This window comes from Mytilus galloprovincialis, chromosome 12, assembly GCF_965363235.1.
Source record: "Mytilus galloprovincialis chromosome 12, xbMytGall1.hap1.1, whole genome shotgun sequence".
NCBI classification, from domain to species: Eukaryota; Metazoa; Mollusca; class Bivalvia; order Mytilida; family Mytilidae; genus Mytilus; species Mytilus galloprovincialis.
The window spans coordinates 11,728,864-11,755,110 of NC_134849.1; the positions used below are offsets into that span (position 1 = coordinate 11,728,864).

A 26,247-nucleotide genomic window follows, 5' to 3' on the forward strand; every position below is an offset into this window, starting at 1 on the left:
ACAACACAACATTGCAGGACTACAATACAAATAAATAAGAAAACACAATTGACAACGAAACACAGGAATAAAAGCTAACAAAAGGCAACATGTTTAAAATTTAATACGCCAGAAGTGTTTTTTGTCCACAAAAGACTAACTATTAACGCCCAGATACAAAAGTTTGAAAGCCGAAGCAAGTACAAAGTTGAACAACATCGAAGACCAAAAGTTCAAAAAAGATGTGCCAAAAACGGCCAGGGTTTTCTGTTTGGTACCAGAACATTCCTATTATTTAGAATAATTTATACTTTTGCAAACAGTAACTTTTATAAAATGACTATATAGAAGATATACATGATAAAACTGAAGTATTAACTTAGTACAGAAAACAACCGAAATACATTACATAACCCGTCTTTAATTTAAGAGACGAAATACGTTTGAACCTAATAAGATAATCGTTTGTGCTGTCACAACGACATATTTCATATTTGATAAAATTGTCTTCCATACATTTTTAAAATAACGATCAACTTGAGGAGGAAGTATTTACACACCACATATCTCGACAAACAAGTAAGTTTATTTTGTCATTTTACATAATATATAAAGGCATAAAATATTTCAATACCACCATAAATAGTTTTTTGCTCTTAAATACAAAACCAACTCTGTCACCATGAATACAGTAGGGAACTATATAAGTATTCAACATAATATTACCATGATTACATCAATTTGCGTTTTAAAACTTATCAAATCAAAATGACAACAAAATGTCTTCTCATGGTTATATGGTTATTATGTCCCCTGCTGAAAAGACATAACATAATAATACCGCGGCCCAATTACAAGATCAGTGTTACTTTATTATAGTGTGCAAACCTTCAATCACATTATTATTTCAATAATGTTCACACCTTTGAATTATATTAATATGTTGGTTCATATTCAAGTGTGCAAGGAATAATATGAGCCATTGTACATGTAACTAATTCTTAATGTACTTGTACAAAAAAATACACGACAATATTAAGAGTTAATAACACTGTTAAACTAATAGCTTAACATATAAGTAAAACATTGTGTAGGACAAGTACAAAAACATTATGCATACATATTAAATGAGATTGGTTTGAGTGCCAATAAGACACCTCTTTAGATGAGAGAAAGAGAAAAAATGATAGTACACAAGACACAACATAGAAAACAAAAGTAACACAAACCCTACCAAAAACTGGGGGTGATCTCAGGTGCTCCGGAAGGGTAAGCAGATCCTGCTTCACATATGACACCCGTCATGTGGATCATGTTATTACACACCTCGTAAATAGTCTAATTCGTGAAAAGGGAACATAATTGTAGTTATGTCATAGTTAGGAACATATCCGATATGATATGTGAAACATATATTCCGTAATACCAACTCGTGACGGCGTCGGTAATATTTACGAACTCTTGGTTTTATAGCTGACTTGTGAGCAACAACATACTTCAGCATGTCGATCCTGTAAAAGAAGTTTCGGATTGTATGTTTTAAAAAACTCTTTGAGTAGTGTACCTTATTAAACAGATGATAGTACCAGAGTTGTGTTTTTTTTTAGAAAAATAATATAATGTTCAAGCTTTTAGACAAAATCAAATTTATTTGAAATGTTTTTTTACTATTAGTTATCATTATAAAACGGTAGATAATTGTACATTACTTTTCTAATACCTACCTCATAATTTCCCATATAAGATAATCGGTAAGATAAATGCATAACACTGTACGCTAGTGAGCAATTATATTATATTGGGTTAAAACATTCTTTTAAGGCTTCAAACGTCTTTCGCTCTTGTCTTATATGGATTTACTGAATATATTGTTTTATGACACAATCACACTGTGTAACTAATTCTGCTTCTTTCTAAATATGTAAGGAATGGCGCAGGTATTGGCAGTCCCAGGAGATGTTAGACATGGATTCGACTATAAAACAACATTCAACCACGATTTCGGACGAATTACTGGAATAGCAGCGACAACAATGGGAAACATTTTGTTGTGTGACTATGATAACAAGAATTTGCTTTTAGTTGATCCTCTTGGAAAATACCTAAATAAGATTAATTTGGAAAGTGAACCATTTGATGTAGCTATTACAAGTCAAAATATAGGATATGTTACCCAACTAAACATCAGATCTGTATTACAGATAGACCCTGCATAAGACAGGAAGCAATGACCAAAGCAATTCCGTAATTTGTGCGTCAGCAGTACCGAATTCTGGAAGGGACATTGAAAACAAGGTTCCATGTTATATTGGCGTAAAAATGAATAGTATTTTGATCGCATATCCAGTCAATAACTATAACATGTAAGTCGTCATTCTTCGTCTCATTTTTAAAATCAAAATACAGTCATATTTATTTTTAATTTGCGATTAATTAAGTCAGTGTGCAATTATTTTGGTATTTATTCTTTATCTTTATTATAAAGAAGGAGTTTCGGAAATAGTATGGGAGTATTTTAAACGTAGACATTGCTTAACATAGTTGATCGATTTCGTTTAACTTTCTAAAAAAATAAGCCACAGTGCTTGTTATAATGGTAAAATCTGATGAGTGTTATGTTCGCGTCTGTTAAAAGTTTACAATCGTCATACAATTTTTTGTAAAAATTTTCATTGTTTTTTGTATTTTTTCTTTACCAACTTCAGATGCCTCACAGCCGAAAAAACTAGATCTGTAGCCAGCTATGGAAAGGTAATTGACTCTCGTGTTGTGAAGTTCCATTCGTTTATTGTCAATAACTTTGTTTTTTGTATAGGTGGCTAGAGTTATATCAAGATTACAAATACATCTTATGGCTTACATGAACATATTGTCAACATTGAAACTATGGTTATGCCTACTGATATATGTTCTGATAACAATGGACACATCTACGTCAGTGGACAGGGTTCAAATAACATACACCGGTTGACAACATATGGAAAGGTTATAGATATACCACTGGACAGTAGACATTGTATCAAACAACCAGTTGCTTTATGTTTCAATCAAAACTATGATAAATTATATGTTGTCAATGAATGGGGAAAATCGGTTTTAATTTTTGATGTTATTTGATAAAAGAAAATAAGCGTGATATGTTTCAATACTGTTGATAGAGATTTTATTTCTACTGTAATAAATAGTAAATACTGCATCTAAAATGTATGTTTACAATACGTTGACTATATTGCGACTGCGAGATTGTTAGCTTAAGTTTTCGACGTTTTTATTCGGTTGTTCAAGTAGTGAGTGTATGTTATATGACTAAATGACCAGTTCTGTAAGTGAGTCAGCTAATACACATTACCTATAACTTCCCTTTAAAACTCTCACTGTTTACAAACTGTCATTAAGTTAACTAGCTTCATACTCCTAAATTTTATTTCCTTGATGTCAATTTCAATACATTAGAATAATTACAAAATTATTTAGAGTCAAGTTTTTAGCTCACCTAGCCCACAGGGCCAAGTGAGCTTTTCTCATCACTTGGCGTCCGTCGTCGTCCGTCGTCGTTAACTTTTACAAAAATCTTCTCCTCTGAAACTACTTGGCCAAATTTAACCAAACTTGGCCACAATAACCATTGGGGTATATAGTTTAAAAATTGTGTCCGGTGACCTGACAAACCAACAAAGATGGCCGCCATGGCTAAAAATAGAACAAAAGGGTAAAATGTATATTTTGGCTTATAACTCTGAAACCAAAGCATTTAGAGCAAATCTGACATGGTGGTATAATTGATTATTTAGTCAAGATGTATCTGCCCTGAAATTTTCAGATGAATCGGACAATGGGTTGTTGGGTTGCTGCCCTTAAATTGGTAATTTTAAGGAAATTTTGTCCGTTTTCAGTTATTATATTGAAAATTATTATAGATAGAGATAAACTGTAAACAACAATAATGTTCAACAAAGTAAGATCTACAAATCAGTTAGCATGATCAAAATGGTCAGTTGACCCCTTAAGGAGTTATATATATTATTGCCCTTAATAGTAATTTTTTTACAATTTTTCGTAAATTTTTGTAATCTTTTACAAAAATCTTCTCCTCTGAAACAACTAGACTAAATTTGACCAAACTTAGCCACAATCATTTTTAGGGTATTTAGTTTAAAATTGTGTGCGGTGACCCGGCCAACCAATCAAGATGGCCGCCATGGCTAAAAATAGAACATAAGGGTAAAATGTAGATTTTGGCTTATAATTTTGAAAATCATAATGATTTTGAGATCTGCGTATATTTTTAAATGGTTAAAAGTGGGTTTTCAATTATAGGTTAAAGTACGGTCTCCAACACAGAGTCCTGGTCCACACATAACATCAAGCTGTAAAAAGCCCCCAAAATGACTAGTGTTAAACATTTTAAACGGGAAAACCAACGTTCTAATCTATATAAAAACAAGAAAAGAGAAAAACTTATGAACAACACTAACAAACGACAACTACTGATTACCAAATCAAGCGGGTTTAAACGTTTTAATAAGCACCAACCTTCAGATGGACCCGAAACCAAAGTGTAACATTAAAACATAGAAACCCACACTATAACATATCAATTGAAATGGTTTAACTCAATCTAAAGACATATTACACAAATGAACATACATGAAACGAATAAATATGATCTATGACACAATGTAAATAATACAGATTTTTTTATAATTGTACCTGTTCTATTACTGTTTAACTAGACTGGTTTGTGATTCCAAAACAAATCGAATCAATCAATATCTAGAAGTAAACATCTCATAATTTGAACACTCAGCAAAAAACCTTCGTTGAGTCTTTATGCACTTATATTGTCTGGCATTACAAAAGCGATTCTGGTGTCAAACATGCATTAACACCATATCATGCGTTTTGAGTTATCACTTCTCAATTAAAACAAAATAAGAAAGATGATTGTAGGTGACAAGATGTGATTTATTTTTATTATTGAAGAAGCCGCATAAGGATGAATTACGGAAATGCAAATACTAGTATCTTCAATTAGTTATACAATAATTAGTTGAGAATTGATACTTGTCAACTACGCATAATATCTGCCAAGACCAATTAGTGTTTTATCAAAAGGAGAAGAAACCTTTAAAGTTCCCCTTAATATTATTTAACGTGAGTTATAAACTACTGCTATTTACTGAATTTAACCTGCTGTACTTTCCGTTCAATAACAATAGCAATACTTGTGGAGATTATAATATTGATAAGAATTCTTAGACTATTGTTCAATTTGTCAATATTGTTGTTTCTTATAATATAAATGTCTAAGCATTATCATTTTAACAAGACCAGTCTGCGATTCCTGTGTAAGTTTCGTTTTCAGCCAAAGTGCAGCAAATGTATTAATTCATCCACAACTGTCTTACCAAAATAAATGTTTGTCTGTTTATAGAAATAAGAAGATTTGGTATGAATGCCAATGAAACAACTCTCCATCTAAGTCACAATTTGTGCATTATAGCTTATTTGATGCTTTAATATCCTACGCCTTAATTTTTTAATTGTCCCCTCCAAAGTAAAAATATGGTTTCTGTAGATATTTGAGCAATACGTAACTTGTATTTTGTTGTACTCATATGGATTTATGTTTTGAATACATAAACAGAGAAACCCTAATTGTACACGTGCTCGTATTATTTCATATTAATACAAATATGTACCACATATATGTCTGATTACCGTCAATGAAATTGATTTTATTACAATTACTTTGTCAATTGTACGATTAAATTAAATTGATGATTACACAATTTCTTATAGTAGCTTATTGAATTAATGATTAAATTGTCAAGTAAACATTATCGTAACCTAAAATGTGTACATACTTACATATTTTGACAATTGTTCCTAGTTTGTCTGTTTTGTTCACGCATTGTTGTAACTATAATACATATTGGATGTGACTGTCATAGAAGTAAAAGGTTTGGCTCTATAAAACCAGGTCCATTCCACCATTTTCTATATTTGAAAATGGCTGTACCAAGTCAGGAATATGACAGTTATTGTCCATTCGTTTGATGTGTTTTATCATTTGATCTTGCCTTTTGATTATGGATTTTCCGTTTTGAGAAACATACAAATGGCCTACTGATTCAGCATGGTTCAAGTTAATTGTATGTACACTTGTCCCCAATTGACTGAAGTGCATCCTTTTATATTTTACAATACTGGTTTTTGGATTTTAAGAGAGTTGTCTACATTTTCCATAAAAGTGGCATTAAAACTTCTAGTGAGAGTTGTCTCATTGGGAACCATACCACGTCTTTTTTACGTGTAAAGCTAGGATAAACTTGATGGAAGACCTAAAACATGCACAATGAAGTAGCATATTAATTTCTAACTTCGTAAGGACAGCATTGACCAAGAACTTTAAAACTTATATTTTGAACCATCGTGTAAAAAGTTTTATAAATGGTTGACACAGTAACATAAACTATTTCATTGATACATACGAAAGCTTGGTCTGATCATTAATTAATTCAAACATATTTTTTTCAATTTTTAAATGACATTGTCCCCTTCAGTAATAACATTTATCACTTCCAAGTTGACATATCTCACATCCAGTAGTTATTAAAACAAATGAGAGGTTTATTAGAAAAACAATGTGAAAAAATAGGAAATAGACACAAAACAAAACCAAAAACAACCAGAAAACAACCTGATCAATAATCAAGAAGATTATAGGTACATTGTACACGACAACATATATTTGATGCAATTTGCATAGGTTAATGCGATATCAAAAATAAAAAAAAAACACATACAAAACATTTATTCAGACTATTTTCCACAATCCGGAAATATTATGATCTACCAACTGTATTGTTTTACAAAGACCACCAACACCGACACGTCGATTCATCTCACAAAATTATAATCATGGTGATAACTTGCAACTAAACTTATATCGTTGTTTTTAACGATCATCGTTAACTCACCATACATAAAGTATTTGAAGATCTCACAAAGCTGATTGAGAAAGTTTGCAAATAGCAAAACTTTTGTACATTTATTTGCAAAAATGATGACGATTTAACAAGAGGACCACTAAAAGACTTATTATATGTTGAGAAATCCACGAACTTTAGCGTGACGTCAAGAGGACGTCGGTAAGGAACTTTTATTGTAACGTCATTTTTATTTTGTTGTTACTCTATACCTGAAGGAGTCTACTGCAATACAAATATACAGCTAACAATTTTTATTTCCTTCACAAGAGTATACTTCCTATTTCAACTTGTTTGTTATCTACCATTCCGTCACCAAAGGCGATTTTCCCATAATAACAGGGTAAAAACTATTATATATATGTATGACTCAAATCTATGGCGGGTTCAAAATCTATGGCAGATTCCTAATCTATGGCTAATGTGACGTTACAAACGTCAAACAAATCAAAATTATGACATATTTTTGTTTTCCCCAAATCTACGACAGATCTTTTCCATAGCGTCACAATTGAATAAGGCCATATAACATCATCGCCGCCGATAACGATGGCGGAACACATAGATTCAAACATCATTCAAGATGAAGGTATTTTCCGCGACAACAATTTGCGGATGGTTCAAAGGAAGATGTGACCTCTTACATGTATCCGAAAGAGGGACACACTATGCTGTACTGGCCTAATAGCGCGATAATTAAGGACACCGCTGTTTTCAGTACCAGATATTTTTGAAAAAGATTTATGATAAAAATTATACGGCTGGCAAAGTATATAGAGTGAAAGATCAAATTACCAGATACCAATTTGATATAAATTGTTATCAAATATAAAAAAGTATTAACGATGAAATAACATTATGTAAAAATTCAAACTGCCACTTTTTATTTGTCTGTTTTTTTAATATAAAAACCTGCGTTCTTGCTGGTTTAGGGCTTTACTAGTTAATCTAATGAATGGACTAAACAGTTACCGCGCACAAATTAAAAAAAAAACAAACGGGCGCATCATTTCAATCTTTCAGTCTGTCTTATGTTATATGAATTCTTCATTTACGTGTTTTGGTTGACCATTATGGAATGTTAATTGCACAAATGTTTATAGATATGCTCCTGTTGTCGTATATTTCAACTTGTTTAAGACAAGTCATTTCTTGTATATGTACTGCGTTGTTTTACATTTGCACACAATTTGCTTTGGAAATAACAAACATTTGCTATAGAATAGGAAAATTCAATACTTGCCATAGATTAGGATTGTAAAAACTGCCATAGCTTTGGGATGGCATGACGTAACACTTCCCATACATTAGGAATCTGCCATAGATTTGGAACCCACCATAGATTTGAGTTTAACATGTCTATCTAGAAACCGAATTTAAATTGCAAATAAGTAATTGCATTTTCATGTTTCAATATCGAGAAAAAACAAAAGATGATCGATTGATGTTAAAAAGGGAATTACAAAATGTAATGTTTTCAAAACAAAGAAAATAAAACATCATCATGAAAAAGGAAACGTGCCACTCAAGTTATTCAATGTGAGTGCTTACAAGTTCGCCTTTATTTTATCTTCCCCAATGGTCTTGATTTGAATGTCACTAATTAATGAGTATAATCAGTGATAATGTAAATGAAACGTGCGCCTGGCGTACCAATTTGTAGTCATGTTATCTTGGTGAGTTTTAGATGTATTTACGGTCTAAGTGTCTTGTTCTTTCTATTAGCCTGTATATAGTTATAATATTGCTATTGTAATTATCGGCTGTTCATGTCTTTCCTGAAATGATAGAAACCTAAAAAGAATTTAGAATATTCAATTCTTTATTACTTTAAGCACATCATGCTTATCAGTTCAGAATATGTTATTCTTTCTTTTTTCGTACCCGTATTGCCACATTTGTAAACTTTTATTTATCAAAAGGTTATTATTTTTGTGAACAATACAGAGCTTATTATGCCATACAAATTTAAAGGTAAATAACTTACTGTGATCGTTTAAGTTATATGAAACGATGGACAGGTGAAAAATGAGGTTTATACAATGCTTGAAACAATGTTAGTATACATCATAAACTTAGTCTTATATGTACAACTTTATAATTTGTTATGCATCTTTATCGTATAATAGTCATAACAATTTTTTACTCCTTCTGCTTTGATGTGAAGAAACGGAAGCTGATTAATTGTCGTTTTTGGAAAACAAAGTTTACAGAATGTCACCTGAGTAAACAATCAACAAAGAAGCATGGATATTGTCTTAAGCATTTGTAGTACATGTAAAATAAGATATAGTTTATTTTAATGACGGAGCGAATTGAATAAGGACCACCGAATTTTCACGGTAAGGGTAACGCTGAGGTCAATACATACGGAAAGCATGTCTGGAAAGCCTAAAATTATAAAAAAGTAAATTTCATTTACATTTAGACAAATTAATGAATTTTCTTGAGAAAGAAGAACTAGTATTGAAGTTTTATAATAAAAAATAGTCATTTAGTTAGTTAAACATATTTCTTTCAATAGGAAGTTCATATGGCTTTACTTTGCACGAACCATACTAAGGTAAAAGGTGGAAATGTAAAAAAAACCCGAACTTTTACAATACTACTGAGAACAAATCGGAGTTCAGTATTATTTTGAATTTACTTTTTTCTTTACACATTTTCTGTAGTTTTTTCATTTCTTGATTTTACCTTTTTTACCCTGTTGATGCAGTAGTTAACATAATAACAGACATAAACAGTCAGAAATTGGATATGACAAAATTACTAGGTATATCAAGCTAGGTCATCTACATTTTTTAAAAATATGCAAGTGTTTAAAACTATATTTTGGTATAACAACGACCGCCCACACGTTTGACCAAGGTGGAACTCATATCGTGATGTTCAACTATGACAGAAAACACGTCCAACTAAGAAGTTTAAAAGTCCAATTAAACATCAGTGGGGGATTTTTAAGAACTCGCTTGCAGGCAAAAATCTATCTTCATATGCATTTATATGTTAAAATTGGAAAGATTCGCGGTAAAATTAGATTTAACAAAGAAGACCATTGTTGATATTTTGACCATAGATAGGAATTTTTGACATATAGCTCTTCAACGATTTTCGGTACTTATACATCTTCGGATTTTAAATGTTTTGCTTTTAGCTTTCCTGATGAAGGGTAATCCAGAAAAGCGCCTCAGACGCAATAAATCATCACACTTGTTGTTTTCAATTGTTTACATCACTGGGTCGATACCTACGCTGGTGGACTATCAGTCCCCGAGGGTATCATCAGTTCAGTAGTCAGTGCTTCAGTACTGACATAATTTAACAAACTTTACTCAAATTGCATATTGTCTGTTTATAAATATTGAAATTATTATGGAACCAAGGATTTGTATAGTAAGAAGGATTGGAATCTTGTGGGTTTTTGCATAGACTGCAGTAAAATATCTTCTGCGGCGCGAGATTTTGTGAGATTACCCGTGATGCATCTGGAAAATGCTCAATGTGCCTTGATTAATGGCGGATATTTGCATCACCTAAACAAATTGACACCCGATATGTAAGTATTACAATCCATATCTATCAAATTTTATGCTTGAAATAAGAAGTTTAAAAGGGTTCTGGTGTAATTAATAACTTTTACGATCGCAGTAAGAATACACGGCTCCATAGAATTAATTTGCATATTGACCGAAGTGACCTCACCCTATCCCGCCTATTGGGCGGTCCTATCATCATTTTCTATTTTTATACTCCTTCCTCAAAAAACGGAGATGAGTGATAAAATTTATATTTTCTGATAGATAAATGATTTCTTCGTGTATTGAGTAAATTTCGTAGTGATTGATGCATTAGTTTTCCTATTTTTTTTACGTTTCTTCGAGTTGATTACAACAAAAATGGCGTTCTGGAGCGAAAATGGGGGTGGCTTGGGAAAAATTAATAAAGTTCTTCAATTGGCCTAGATTAATGTTCAAACATGTTTACAAACGTAAAACATTGGTGATAAAGTGTATTGAAGAAAGCTCAAACCGCTAAATAAGGGAATTGTGATACTTTTCTGTCTTTAAACATCAATGTGGTTCTCAGATGAATCGCAATTTACCAGGCCTAAATTGGGAGGGGATCCAGTTGTCATAATAATCTGATACTTTCTTCCTGTTGATACCGAAATGAAATCGTTAAACCATGTGTTTTGAAATAGTTTTACATCAATTTTAACTAGCCATGTTCCATAGAAAACTCCATAGATTTGCCTTTGCTGATGTGGAAAGGGACAATGCATGGATGGTAATATTTTCAAATGTTCAGCCCAGTGTTTACCAGCATCATGGTAAATTTGTGAACGTACATTATGTACAAATTAATGTACATTTTTACTGACATCAAAATAATGATACATCAACATAGTTCATCTACTTTAATGCCTTTAATGATGTATGGGTAGTGCTGTTTTGGTCTTCATTATAAATCACTGCCCCCCTTTTATTATGCATGTTATTATTATGGACTCCCTTCTTCTCTATCTGTTTATACCACATATCAAATGCATTACAAATTTAATTCCAATTAATTATTATGCCTGTTAATTATGGCATTTTGCTAGGCTAAATAATGTTTTCCTGCAACAACTTCAAATCCAACAATGAAAGATGTTTTCCTGCAACGGTGTCCAAGCAAAAATCAAAATAGCCTTGCAAGATTTTTTCCTGCAACAGCGTCAAATCAAATAATTAAAATAGGAAGACGTCATAATTTTTTTAAACCTGTGCATTACAAATGTACCTGAGCTTTATCTTTTCTAGACCGAACTGCTCTAAACTATACTTCAGTCAAGTCCAGTTAGAGTTTTATATATATATATAATATATAAAGGATATTCTGTTATCCAAAATATCTAACATTTATTCCTTTTATTGTTATTTTTGATTTTTTGTTTGTTTGCGACATCTTTTGATCCTACAATATTGCAAAATATTTTATTTTAAAACAATAGAAACATTGCTACAAATATAAATTATTCCTGAATTTGCATAAACCCATAGAAATCTAACATAAATTTTGCAAATATAATTGTTCTAGCAGAGATCTTGAGGTAGTATTGCTATTGTTAAGGACATATTTGATATTGGAATTGTTTAAGCCATATGATATTGTATTATTATTGCCACATGTAACTATATTACACCTTTTTTTCAGTATTTTCCAAAATGCTCAAACTGGTGAATGTTAAGAAGAAAAGTCTAGGCACAAGGATTCAAGTCCCCAAAAAAAGTCTAAGCAGTTGTGTGCAAACAGCAGTTGGCCATTCATGCACTAATCATGTGGACTAACATATATACATGATGTATATGGCATGCCTTCAAATAGAAATAGAAATACTAGTGTACAACTGAATGCCACTTTTGACCAGAACGTTCCTCTGAATATCATTTATGGAGGATATACCAACAATGTTTCATTGGATCATTAACTTTTAATCTCTTCTACCTAAACTTGAAAGCTACGCTTTGTGTGTATGGAACTTTGATAGTGACTTGATAGATGATCATGTGATACCCGGGTTAAATTGGATTATTTCTATATTTTAATATAAAAATAAATCATTGAACATCTTCTTTTAAATTCCATTACATGCCAGATTCATTTAATACTTCAAATCTGCTTGGTGTTGAGTGTATATTGACTATGTACATGTATGTGTAGTAAAATAAGCAAGGAGACATGGGATATGATTGAAATGAGACAACTATCCATTCAATATTAAATGAAGATTTTAAAAACTAGTAGTCTACATGTACAATGATTGAATCAATGAATGTATGTCAATCACCATCAACAAAACCCATGCAGCATAGCAGGTCGATAAATATTATCACATGAAACCAACAGCCCATACATAATACATGCACAAAAAATTGTTTTTATACCAAATTTGAAGTTAAGACATAAGAGTTAAGAGATGCGGGATGTGGTATGATTGCCAATGAAATGAGACCGCTCAGTTCACCAAAGAAACAAATGATGTTGATGTAAGCAATTATTCAATCTATTGTTATTTCTTATCTTGATAGACAAAAATTGTTTTACATGTATTATACAGTATATTCGTAATCATGAGCTATAAGATCAATACATGTACAAGGCAAAATTGTACAAAAAGTATCTTCTGTTAGACAATAACCATTTTATAGTTATCATGTACGTCTTAACAAAGACATTTATTGTAAAAATAGTTTTTATACCAAATTTGAAGTTAAGACCTAAGAGTAAAGAGATGTGGTATGATTGTCAATCGAATGAGACAGCTCAGTTCACCAAAGTTCAAATGATGTTGAAGTACCGGTAAGCAATTATTCAATCTTTCCTTGATAGACAAAAGTCAGTGTTGTACATGCATATTAGTAACTGTGCGCTATAAAGTCAATACAAGGCAAAATTGTACAAAAAGTATCTTCTGTTAGACGAGAAACATTTTAGTTATGTTTACAAAGACATTTATTGATAAATGTCTATATAAAGATAGTCTTCTTTGATATATGACAAGTCGCTCTTTTCAAGTTAATGAATAATACATAACCAGAAATAATTCCATGACTGACTACTTGAGAGGCCGTTATACATGTATGACAGAGAGCTGACACTATAAAATTGCCCTATCAAATAGTTATTCATGCACAAATTGATGAAAGTGCTCTGATAAGAAACAAAAGTGCATTTAAAGATGTAATGTTATTAGTACAATTAAAAAATTTTGCTTGCATTGATAATTTATAACACACTGGCTAACGTTTCTTTTATGCCTATATATGTTTATGATGATTGAAACCTGCTACAGTAACATGCAGAGGCAGTTTTATAGGGTTTACCAGTGGGCTCCCTCTTTAACAGTACTTGTTCCAAACTTATGATAATGACTAGCCACTATGAAATGTGTTGTCAGTTCTTTTTTGCCATAAAAAAAATGTTTTGCACCTGTTTCCCGAGATTGAAAGTTTTTGAAAGAGTTTCCGAAGATGCAAATTCGCATATAAATATAATGACATAATTTACAAGAATAAGATTTTTTAAAATTTCTTTGACAATTGACTGAAAATAAAAAATTACAGAAGTTAACATACAAACACATTGTCAACTGCCGTTATTCACATTGCATTACAATGTCCATCAAATAAAACAGTTAAATTATGCTTTTTCGTCAATTGAAACTTGAGTGAAAATCAATAATTATTACGTTTGAATGAATAAAGTCCTTAACCATTACGACATTGTCTATACGTGACAAAAATAAGAACACAACTCGATGCATGTGTACAAAAAATCACGTTCCGATATCGTAAGTGACGAGTAGTAGTAGTAGTAATAGTGGCGAGTACCGAAGTCTCGCCGCGGAAGAGATTACGATAAACCGCGAGATTCCAATCCTTCTTACTATACAAATCCTTGATGGAACTAAGGTTTCAACTCCCTCAGGCAAAGTTGGCTTTAGATGAATTTGGCTATTTATTTCAGGTCATTTGACATATAGCTAGCTCTTCAACGATTTTTGGTACTTATACATCTTCGGATTTCAAATGTTTTGCTTTGAGCGTTCCTGATTAAGGTAAATCCATATAAACGCTTCGGACGCAATAAATTATTAAACGTGTTATTTTCCATTTTTTATACAGACAAATGATTCCAATTCATTATTCATAACTATTTTTTTAATTGCATTTTGTATATTTTCACATCATCAAGAAAATAAAGACAATTGATGTGTGTTAATGAATTTCCCCCAACTAACAATTGTTTAAAATGCAAGGAAAGTACTTTTACGAATGTTAAGTTTGAACCAATTACTATAACGAAACATTGCTTGTCATTTGAATTTCTAAATTTATGATCTAATTAAAGTTCATTTATTTTAAATTTCATTAAACAAGTAAGTCACAAAACGTTTTTATTGTCTGAATATAATGCTAATGTGTAAACTACTGTCATATTGTTTTTTGTCATCATACAATTATATTGCTATCATTTTTTGCTCCTGATGGTCTTAACATTTCTATTTGTACAACTGAGTACTGACTTCTTTAGATATAAGTTTACATCTGTTTTTATTTTACTACTCAATACTGTAAATCATACTTTATGACTTATTTCTAATTATTACTGGTATATTATTTATTCATAATCATTTTATATTATAATTAAGTGACATTCTTTATGAATTCTGTACCATACGGTAAAAAAAGACATGTCGGGCAGGAGGATGAACAATTAGAACCATTTTGAATAACGAGTGTCTGTTATCATTTATATCAATTTACTAAACTCAATAAATACATAATAGATAAAAACGTCACGAATTTTGTCGTTTTAATCAGTGTGGTTCAATAAAAAGTAAGATTTTTCAAAAATTGTAAAAGGAATATGATGTCATTTAATTGTTAATGTGGACAATTTGTATCCCTGTATCCCTAAAATAACAATGTCGTTGTGTTCGCTTCGCAATTATCTATATTTTAGTATATCTTATGTTACCAAACTTAAAGAGATATATCACTTTTTCTCTATGATGAGTGTGCCTGCGTGTGTTTGTGTTGTATGTCTGTCGCGTAGTGTTGTCATTTTAGCGATATTTTGTAACACTGTTATATAGGCGGGAGGTAAGGCTAGTCATAAAAACAGTTTCAAGCCATCATTTGTTCTTAAAATATCCTGTCCCGAGTCAGGAAGTTATCAATTGTATCAAATAGTTCGTTTTTATGTATGTTGGCGTTTGTTTTTGTTGCACTTCAGTGTTCCTGTTGTATTGTTTCTTTGTTTTCCTCTTATAATTGATGTATTTCCCTCGGTTAGAAGCCGAATTTTGTTTTCTCCCAATCGATGCATGACTTTTAAGCAGAGGTATGTGACTGTTGCTTTTATTATTAATCCCTTGTATTTATGTCATGGTATACAAATTTCTTTGGTAAACTAATCACTCATTTGTTTAACGTACGCAAATTTCTCGACCGACCAACAGTTGCAAACTCGATAATGACGTAATAAATCGTCGTCTTAAACTAAATATTATTACGGAAAATGACGATTGCATTCAAGCTAATTGGGACGTTTTGTGTAGTAATATATATGATTAATAAATCGGATAAAAAAGTATTTGTAAATATAAAGTTTTGAATCCTGACCATTTATTTAAAAGTGCAACCAAATAAATCAAAAGAACAAAATATAAATAACCAAATCATGCTAATAGTTGTTTTGTCATGAAAATGATGCCAGATAAAAAAAAATAGATCTTTTGAGAGATGCAACTAGCAAATCAGGCTGTTTCTCAGTGAAAAGTCATTCAAGAAAAAAACCCGATTTGACTTTAAATATACTGTACGTTTTTTTTTTTTACCGAAACCTTAACACTCGTGATTTATTTGGCATAAATATTTGGACAGTAATTAAACAACAAATAACACCTTCAATGTTACTATTCTATCTTGCCTTTAAATCAGTGTTTACTACAAACCCTTACTTTTTAGGCTGTACCATGCAGATGTTTGGTGAGACATATCAAGTGGGAGATTGGAATATAACAATGTTGACAAAGACACATGCCTGTATAACTGCTTGGTTAGATCAACTTGTTCCTGCACTGAATACAAAACTGGAGGAAGATGCAATTTATATCAAAGTATTGATAACTATTTCACGATGCTGAACCTATTATATTCCATGTACAGTAAGGATTGTTCAGGTATGAAAGTTTATGTTATAAATATGCATTATTATATTAATCTGCTGGAATTGGGAATATATAGCAACTGTGCCGTAATATATCACTTTTAAGTTATGTAATCACTGGAAAAAGATTTCAGTTAAAACAAACGGTGTTGCTCTCAAACTACATTGTAAACATACATAACATTTATTTGTTCATGCTGGAAGACAGAAAAGTGTTTCAGAGACAATGACCTAGTCACTGTAAACAATTGAACGTTCGTTTAATATTTTGTACAAACTATGATATCAAGGTTTACAACTACGTCTAATTTCTCCATACATAGATAGTCGGGATCTGTACAATACATATTAACTAGGTTCATATTCATATAGCATAACCCATTCTGTCGTCTAGATCACGATAAAACAGAGGCAAAAGACACCAAAGGGACGTTCATAAAAAAAACTGAAGATTGAACAACACGAAGCTCATCAACAAAAGGGGAGATATCAGCAGCATTTAATACTCCATTTGACGTTTGCACTGACCTTTGCCACACTGATACAGAGTGTTCTGCTTTTATTTACGACAATTCTATATTGAAATGCACCTTGATAAGAGAAGATACAGTGTCTGGTGATGACTATTGTAGTCAGACTTTTCAATGTTTTCTAAAGCTTTAGAATTATATATTATATCTACAAACAATGATACCGACCCAATTTCGAATATATATTTGGTAGTTGTTTAGCGTGTCTTAATATTTAACATGCACACAAAGACTGAACATTTTGAAATCAGTAAGAAATTTAAAGGCTTACATTATTCTCATGTAGACACTCAAATAGCAGTATAACTGCAGAACGAAATCCTGGACGGAACAAGAGCTAGAATTGCTTTTCGTTAAAGATGTCTTGACGAACTGAAGTATTCACACAATCATGTTCGATTATGCATTACACTCTTTGTATTATATATTATTGTGACATTGTACTATGTCATTTTACAAAATTGTTTATTACACATATATTCGTATACTGTATATCGGTATTTTTTTGGGCCGTCGTTTTTTTTTGCGTCGATTTTTTTTTCGCGATTTCATGACAAAATGGGCTGGTTAAATTTTCACTGCTCATAATTTTTGCTGAATGGGAAAATACACGCGAAAATATAACTGTATATATTTATCAAAGGTACCAGAATTATAATTTAGTACGCCAGACGTGCGTTTCGTCTACATAAAACTCATCAGTGAAATTCAGATCAAAGTATTATAAAGCCAAACAAGTTAAAGAGCATTAAGGACACAAAATTCCAAGAATTTGTGCCAAATACGGCTAAGGTAATCTATTACTGGGATAAGAAAATCCTTAGTTTTTTGAAAAATTCAAAGTTTAGTAAGATGGAATTTATAGCATTATTAAGATGTAAATAACAAACAAATACAAATAATTACGAGCTATACAAACGAAAATACAAGAATGAGCAATACTTACTCAAACTTCTATTTTGATATTAATCAAATTGGCTATACATACGGTTCAAAACTTTTGAAAACACAGCAATCAGATGTTAAGTTGTGACAAGCTATTGTTTTGATAGGTGTCATAACCCAAACAATATGCATTGAATGTAAAAAAAAATAAAATAAATCACTGTTAACCGGGAATTTGTACATCTAAATTGATTCAAAGCTTCTATTTCTAGCATGCCCAAATGTGCATTATTTACATTCCTCAAAAGGTCCCTAAATTTTTTGAAAGTGCGAATTTAACAAAGACTAACAGGGGAAAATCATTGGTGGTATAATAGTTAATACTGTAATCACTAGCCCTTCAACACTGAAGTTCTGCATTCGAACCTTGCCCTTTCGGTTGCACTCGACTCCAATCTTAATTGACTAAGATTTTCAGTTTTCATATCGAAGGTCGGTGGTTTTCTCTCGGTCATTGATTATCAACAACCCCTTGATTATATTTTTGTTTTGTTTGAAAGGTTAAACGATTGTTTTTATCAAAGTACTTTCAATTTTCATAATGTATGATAAAAAAATCCATATACAAAAAAGATGCCGTATGATCATCAATGAGAAATCTCTCCACAAGAGACATAATGATATAGACATTAACAACTATAAATCACCGTACGGCACATGAAAACGAACAAAGTCATGCCGTATATTCAGCTATAAAAGGCCCCGAAATGACAAATGTAAAGTATTTTTAACGAGAAGACTAACCGGCCCGATTTATCATAAAAATCATAATAAATTTTTGCTGTGTTTGTACGATTTTCTTTACAATCGAGAAATTGGCAATTAAATTATTTTTTTGAGAGTTACATGAAGCGGAATGTTATTTTGAGGTTGGTGTATGTACGTATGCACCTTTATGGACATCAAAGGTAGCAGATAACACATATGATTTTTTTTTACTTAGTCTATTCAGACAGACGATACATAATATATATATATATATATATATATCATGTATATACAACTCGTCTAAACATCAACCCAACAATGTTAGATCTGTAAATATATATATATATATATATATATATATACAACTCGTCTAAACATCAACCCAACAATGTTAGATCTGTAAATTTGCTTTCGCAAATTTTTGGTTCTTCCCTCGCCGGGATTCGAACCCATGCTACTGTGATATCGTGACACCAAATCGCCTGCACTGCAGCCGTCCCGCTAGACCACACGACCACCTGGGCTCTTAAAAAAAGAGCTTTCGCTGGCCGTGTGTTACCTTTCCACGTCAGTTTTAATCTAGCGGCGTACTGCAGTACATGATATATAAGGCATGAAGATGTTATTGTTACAGATCAGCTAAATTATCTATAGTAAAGGATCCTACAAATTAATGTAAGATACAGTCACAGAAAATAATTATATTTATAAGTACGTCTGAGCCAGTGACAACCCTACAACCGATGGATGCATCTGTTGTAGGGTTGTCACTGGCTCAGACGTACTTATATATATATATATATATATATATATATTCAATGTAGCGAGAAACTAGGAGGCTTCATCTAGCTGGCCCCTAAACGAATATGTATACCTATTCAGTGATAATGGACGTCAGCTTTTCATAACACTAGTATAATATTAATACTGTTTAAGTCAAAGTTCCAAGCACTGCCTCCTTCGACGAAAATTCTGTAAGCTTTTTTAGAACGTTATTCACCGTTCAGAACCACACCATAAACAGAAAAGAATCAGCTATAATTTTCCGATTTAATGACATTTTTTTGAAGGGGTTTGAAAACGTTTTTGTAAAATGACATTTAATTTGATACTTGACGAGAACATGAGTAATGCTAGCTATTTCAGATCAGCACGTTAACGTCATTGAAAGCTGTATTGAGTAGACAGATGCTGAACATATTTTTCCTTCATTATTCATTAATTGTTATAAATAACGCAACATTCAACTCAAATTCGATGACGTTAACGGCGTAAAATCAAAGTATCTTCAATTTTAGAGAGTAAATATGTTCGATTCTAACCAGATTATCTTAGGTACAGTCACAACTGTGAGCAAATGTATTTGTTAAAATAGCCTTCCATAAATTTTGAATTATCGATAAACTTGAGAAGAAATTAATTTATACGCCACGTATCTCGACAGACAGGTAAGTTTATTATGTCGTTACATAAGAAATAATCTAACATAAAACATATTTGAATCCCATGATTTAGACTCTTTTGCATTTAGATACAAAGCCAATATTGTGACCATAAATTCAGTGTGAACTTAGTATTCAACCTAAACCTCAAACAAATTACGTTTTAAATCCTTTAAGGGGCTCGAGGGTCTAAATCACTTTTTTTTCAAATATAGGATTTTGCTATTTTTTTTTCTATAAATAGACTTTATCCTCTACATTATAAAAGAAACATTAAATAAAAAACTAATATGGAGTCACCGTTCATTTAAGCTCACAACCATTTTTGTTAACATGGTTAAGGTACTGTAACGATCTATACAGGAAGTAAAGCAAACAAACACCCCTTGTGTGTAATATAAGATATGATTTATATTCGAGTGCAAAAGAACGTTCATGAATGATTATCTAGGTCTAACCTTTATTAGAATGAGATTATGACCTGATATGTATTTATACTGATAATGTAAACATACAGAGTTTATTATGTATTGATATGATAATCAGTGACCGTTCAGCATATGCTAGTTCATAAAGATGACGGAGATAAACAAAACGTATTCACGGAATCATATCCTCCTCCTTCTCATTAACCTTAAACTAGCCCAAGTGGGTATCAACTGCTCAATAGTCAGTGTTCCTATACTGACGTGATTTATAATAAATTTGTCTGAAATTCAAGGAGGATGAATAAAGAAATTAGAATGATTTTTCTTAGGCGAAATTGACCTTAGATGGCTGGGGCTGTACTTTTGAAGGTCATTTGTCGGCCTAAAACGTCTGACGTATTAGAGATATATTTTATAACCCTGACTATCACATGTTTCGGTTTGACCATTTCAAATGATTACTTTGCCAGATTTTAGGGTAAACATGTCCTTCAGTTGACTAATCAAATAATCTGATGCACCAACATTTGAGAGATTTTTAAAACACAAAAAAAAACAACTCAATGTGTGCCGCCCAATTGCTATTTAATCAGAGAGATAAATAGACAAAATGTGTGATATTCAAATTGAAGCTGCAAAGACCTACCAGACGACTAAATATATATTAATATATCGTTACAAAGCCCTTTATAAAAGCTCAAAGTTTGTAAATAGTCGTGGTTAATTTGTTATATATTAACGTGTTACACATTTCAAAATTATTTTTCTTCTCTTATGCCCGAAGCCAAACTATTCAAAACTCAGATGCATAAACAAACACCAAAGAGCTGATACAACACAGGAGGCTAGGTTAAAACAGTATAGCCAAATCCGTACAAGATATTATACCTATGTATCAGCGATGTACGTTTGCGTTTCTTTTGTGAATTTAAAACTGTAAAAATACCATAACCATTTATTGTTAAATGTATTAAAGCAATGGCTTGTATACGTGTTCCTGATTCAAGGTCTAAATTTGATTAAAACGGATATAAAATTGGGACCGTATATATTATACAATTATAGCCTTTGTATGAGGTCGATACAAGGATATATTGACCTAACAGAATTATATTTGTAACACTCCCATACGTGTCCTGTCCCCCAAACGTGTCCGATTCCCCCAAACGTGTCTATTCTCCCGAAACGAATCCGTAATATCCAATATTCCCTAAACGTGTCTGATTTGATAACCCCAAACGTGTCCGATAATTGTTATTCGCCAAAACGTGTCCACTATTAAACGCCAGGACGTCTCACGTCTTTTAGCGCTAAAACATGTATAAAATCAATTACGTTTACGGCAATTCTATAAAAGGGGACACAGTTGATGAAGTGGTCATTTATTAGTATTAGTTGGTTCAATGCCGGTTGTCATTGCAAATTTAACCTGTAACATATAAATCAACTTTTGACTGAAATTGCTTATATTCCAGTTGCAAGTATTATGCTCCTTTAGAGCGCACATACATGAACAAACAATTCTAGTTCAGTTGAATTAATCATTTACTATGTAATTATTCTGTACTAATAAACTCCGATGATGCCTTGTATATTACAGCTAATTTTCTAATGCATGTAGAACAACACTTTGGTTAGCTTGCTTGCTTGGTTTTCATTGTACAATCCATAGGATAACACCCAATTAAATTAAAATATAATATATTCAGGTTAAACAATGCCTATATATATTGTTTAAAGATGTCAATATTATTAACAAAGCTTAAGCTTGTATGAACAATTATACAAACAAAGCATTAGGAAATCAGCTGTAATCCGCGAATATTGCACGGCGGGCTTTTAAAAGAATTGACTTCCTTTTTTTTCAACAGTTCTGAAATTTTAAAAGATATTCAAATCATAAACTGGTTATCGGGTATTTTAATAAATTTTAGGTTTCCAGCATCACTACTAAAGTGAAGACATACAAACAAGAGTCATAAGTCCAGTGCCAAATATTTCATGCATTATTTGAACGATATCGTATTAACAATAAATACTATACAGGATTGGGCCTAAATTTGTTAACGATTATTCGGGATTAACATTAGTTAAACTTAAAAATCTAAAGAGCCAGTAACGACCGATTTTTTTTATAACTTCACTAAGAAACTATTTGATTCTCTCAAAAAAATTGAAAAAAAAACTCTTAAAATTATAAACTGGTAGTAAGGTTTTATATTATGAACTTTTGGTTTCGAGCATCACTTAAATACACGCAAACAAGAGACATTACGTCCAGTGGCAAATATTTCATGCATGGACAGGACGACAACATACTTTGGATAAGTTATATAATGAGATGCGGAAGAATATTTGCCGGAACTCTTTGATTGTACCTTAATTATTCCGGGAATTTGGGATAAGGCCTAAATGTGTACAGTTATAAGAATTTACACTTTACGGTTATTAGGAATTTACACTAATCGTAACTCGGAATTAAATTATATTTTTTTGGAGCGGAAAAGGACAGTTTAATTTTTACGGAATATCAGTATAACAATCTTTTATTTCCTTTTATATTATAGGATAAGTTTGGGGAATTGGGCACGTTTGAAGGATTGGGGACGTTTGGGTGTTTATTAAAAAATGGACACGTTTAGGCGTTTGAATAATACAAATGTTTGGGGGGAAGGACACGTTTCTGAGTGTTACATATTGACTAAGGACGAAGTCCGAGGTCGATATACTTCTTTGGGTCGATATATCCTGTATTGACCTGATAAATAGGCTATAATTGATATATTGTTAATTTCTCACCATATTTATATCAAAATCGTCATTTGATTTTGTTGGAATTTTATAGATATCATATTGTCTCCAAGACAATAACAACATATTAGTTGTTATTTCATTTACTTTTTTTTCTCAATTTTTCATCTTATGAATTAGAAGTTTTTTTCTTTTTCAAATAATCGATCATAGCTATATTGTTTTTATAAAACGTTTACCTCAGTTGCTATTAATAAGTAATTTAATGTGCATTGTTATTAAATGTAACATCAGTATTTAGTTCCAATATAATTTTAATCAATCCTAATTCTATCATATTTTTGAGAAATAATTTTAGTCATTCAAATATGACGTCATTTTATTTGTGTGCTATTTCAGAATTTCAAATGTGACGTCATTTTTGTGCCTTTTCACCACTTCGTATGTGACGTCACTTTTTTCACTTTTTGCGTTTATGCCTTGACTACATGTAAGTCGGGTGTGTCTATATTTTGTGTTGGTTTATGTAATGTATCCGGGTTTTGTTTTCTGTAATTAATTAATACTACAGTTTTATCATGTATATCTTTTATAATCATTTGATAAAATCTACTGTTTGCAATATCATAAATTGTTCTAAATAATAAGGATGTTCTTATCCCAAGCAGAAAACCCTAGCCGTATTTGGCACAACCTTTTTGAACTTCTGATCCTCAGTGCTGTACAACTTTGTACTTGTTTTGACTTTCGAACTTTTATATCTGGGCGTCACTGGTATGTCTTGTGTGGACAAGGTGGGTTTCTGGCGTATTGAATTTCAAACCTGGTGCCTTTTGTTAACTATTATTCATGTGTTTCTTTGTCTAATATGTTCTCCTATTTATTTGTATTGTAGTCCTGTAATGTTATGTTGTCATTTTAATGTTATATTTAACATTGCCTTAAAAGCGGGAGGTTTGGCATGCCACAAAAACAGGTTCAACCCACCATTTTTTTTCTTTAAAAATGTCCTGTACCAAGTCAGGAATATGGCCATTGTTATATAATAGTTCGTTTCTGTGTGTGTTACATTTTAACGTTGTGTTTCCATTGTGTCGTTTGTCTTCTCTTATATTTGAGTGTGAATTCACAACACTATAAGACGTGTCATGGTACTTGTCTTTCCAAAATTTATGTATTTGGTTTTGATGTTATATTTGTTATTCTCATTGGATGTTGTCTAATGCTTAGTCCGTCTCTGTGTGTGTTACATTTTAATGTTGTGTCGTTGTTCTCCCCTTATATTTAATGCGTTTCCCTCAGTTTTAGTTTGTTACCCCGATTTTTTTTCCCATCGTTTACGAGTTTTCAACAGCGGTATACTACTGTTGCCTTTATTTAACAATATCATGAAATTCATAACATGACGTCCATGAAATTTATTACATGATGTCACAAAGATTATCGGTTTTTAGATATTCTAAAAATAACCGTGCAATATGCATTTTGCTAAGCAATATGCTTTTTGCTATCCTCCGTTTTCTCTCTACCTTCGAAAATATAGTTTATCATATGTGACTATCCCTGAACGAATTAAATTAGTTAAAATATACCAATTACTAATATTAGTATATCATATATCATTAGTAACGAAGTGTGCTAGTCACTTATTACTAGGTCGATGCCTCTGCTGGTGGACTGTTAGTCCCCGAGGGTATCACCAGCTCAGTAGCCAGTTCTCCGGTACTGGCATGAAAATACGGATTTTTATTGTGTTATTAAATTTACTGTTACATAATATTAAAAATTATTATAAATTAAGGAATGTATCTCCCTCATGCAAAGCTCTGGTTCCTTTCACGGATTTGGCTATACTTTTTTAAACTTTTGGATTTTAGCTCTTCATCTTTTATATAAGCTTTGGATTTTACATATTTTGGCCACGAGCATCACTGAAGAGACATGTATTGTCGAAATGCGCATTTGGGGCAGAAAAATTGGTACCGTTAATGTTATTAATACGATATACATATATATGCATGCCAAATAATAGCGTATTCACTTGACATATCAACGATATAAGGATGGGAAATGCGAGGCTCTGCCGAAATATTTCCCCATTTCGGGCGGAATCGTTAGATCGTACATATGTCCAGTCAATACACTATTATTATCTTCATACTGTATCTAGAAACAAATTTATTTTGAATTGTTGTTTATATAATTAATGTGTTATTGTTATTTATTTGATTCAAATATTGGGAAAAAAAGGCCTCATATCTGGCGGAAACATATACAACACAATGAAATGTACATTACCTGTTGAAACCAATCGATGGTGAACGAATTCGTTTGAGTATGGACTTAAATATCAACAATAAGCATAAACCATAATGATTTATAGGTTTAAAACAAAAATTATTAACAAGTGAAATATGGTTTTCCAACAAATGTAAAAGAAATTAGTTTGAGTCGATTCGTTGAATACATTGGAAACAAAGACAGGTTGAAGCGGTCGTCATGAATATTTAAATATGGTCCCGACTCTACTATTTAAATATTCATGAGGAAACGTGATATCGGGTCTGTGACTATGACATAGAAGTATACAGTCAACGTATTTTGACTGCTCAAACAGGACGAGTGCTGTATAAATATATTTATCATATGCTTCGAGAAAATAATGGTATAATTGTATCCCATGATAAAACTAATTTGTACGTAAATTTATTCATGAATTTGCAGAATTGCTTTAGTTGTGTGATAAGACTTTTGT

General features: G+C 31.7%; 2 long non-coding RNA genes across 2 annotated transcripts; both read left to right on the forward strand.

Moving 5' to 3' along the window:
• Positions 1–503: 503 nt before the first annotated feature.
• Positions 504–3,229, forward strand: LOC143054822 (uncharacterized). Its single transcript, XR_012971836.1, has 3 exons — positions 504–558; positions 1,906–2,342; positions 2,685–3,229. It is a non-coding gene; the product is annotated as an uncharacterized LOC143054822 (long non-coding RNA).
• A 7,558-nt stretch (positions 3,230–10,787) lies between these two features.
• On the forward strand, positions 10,788–12,584 carry LOC143054708 (uncharacterized). Its single transcript, XR_012971796.1, has 2 exons — positions 10,788–11,258; positions 12,168–12,584. It is a non-coding gene; the product is annotated as an uncharacterized LOC143054708 (long non-coding RNA).
• The last annotated feature ends 13,663 nt before the right edge of the window (positions 12,585–26,247 follow it).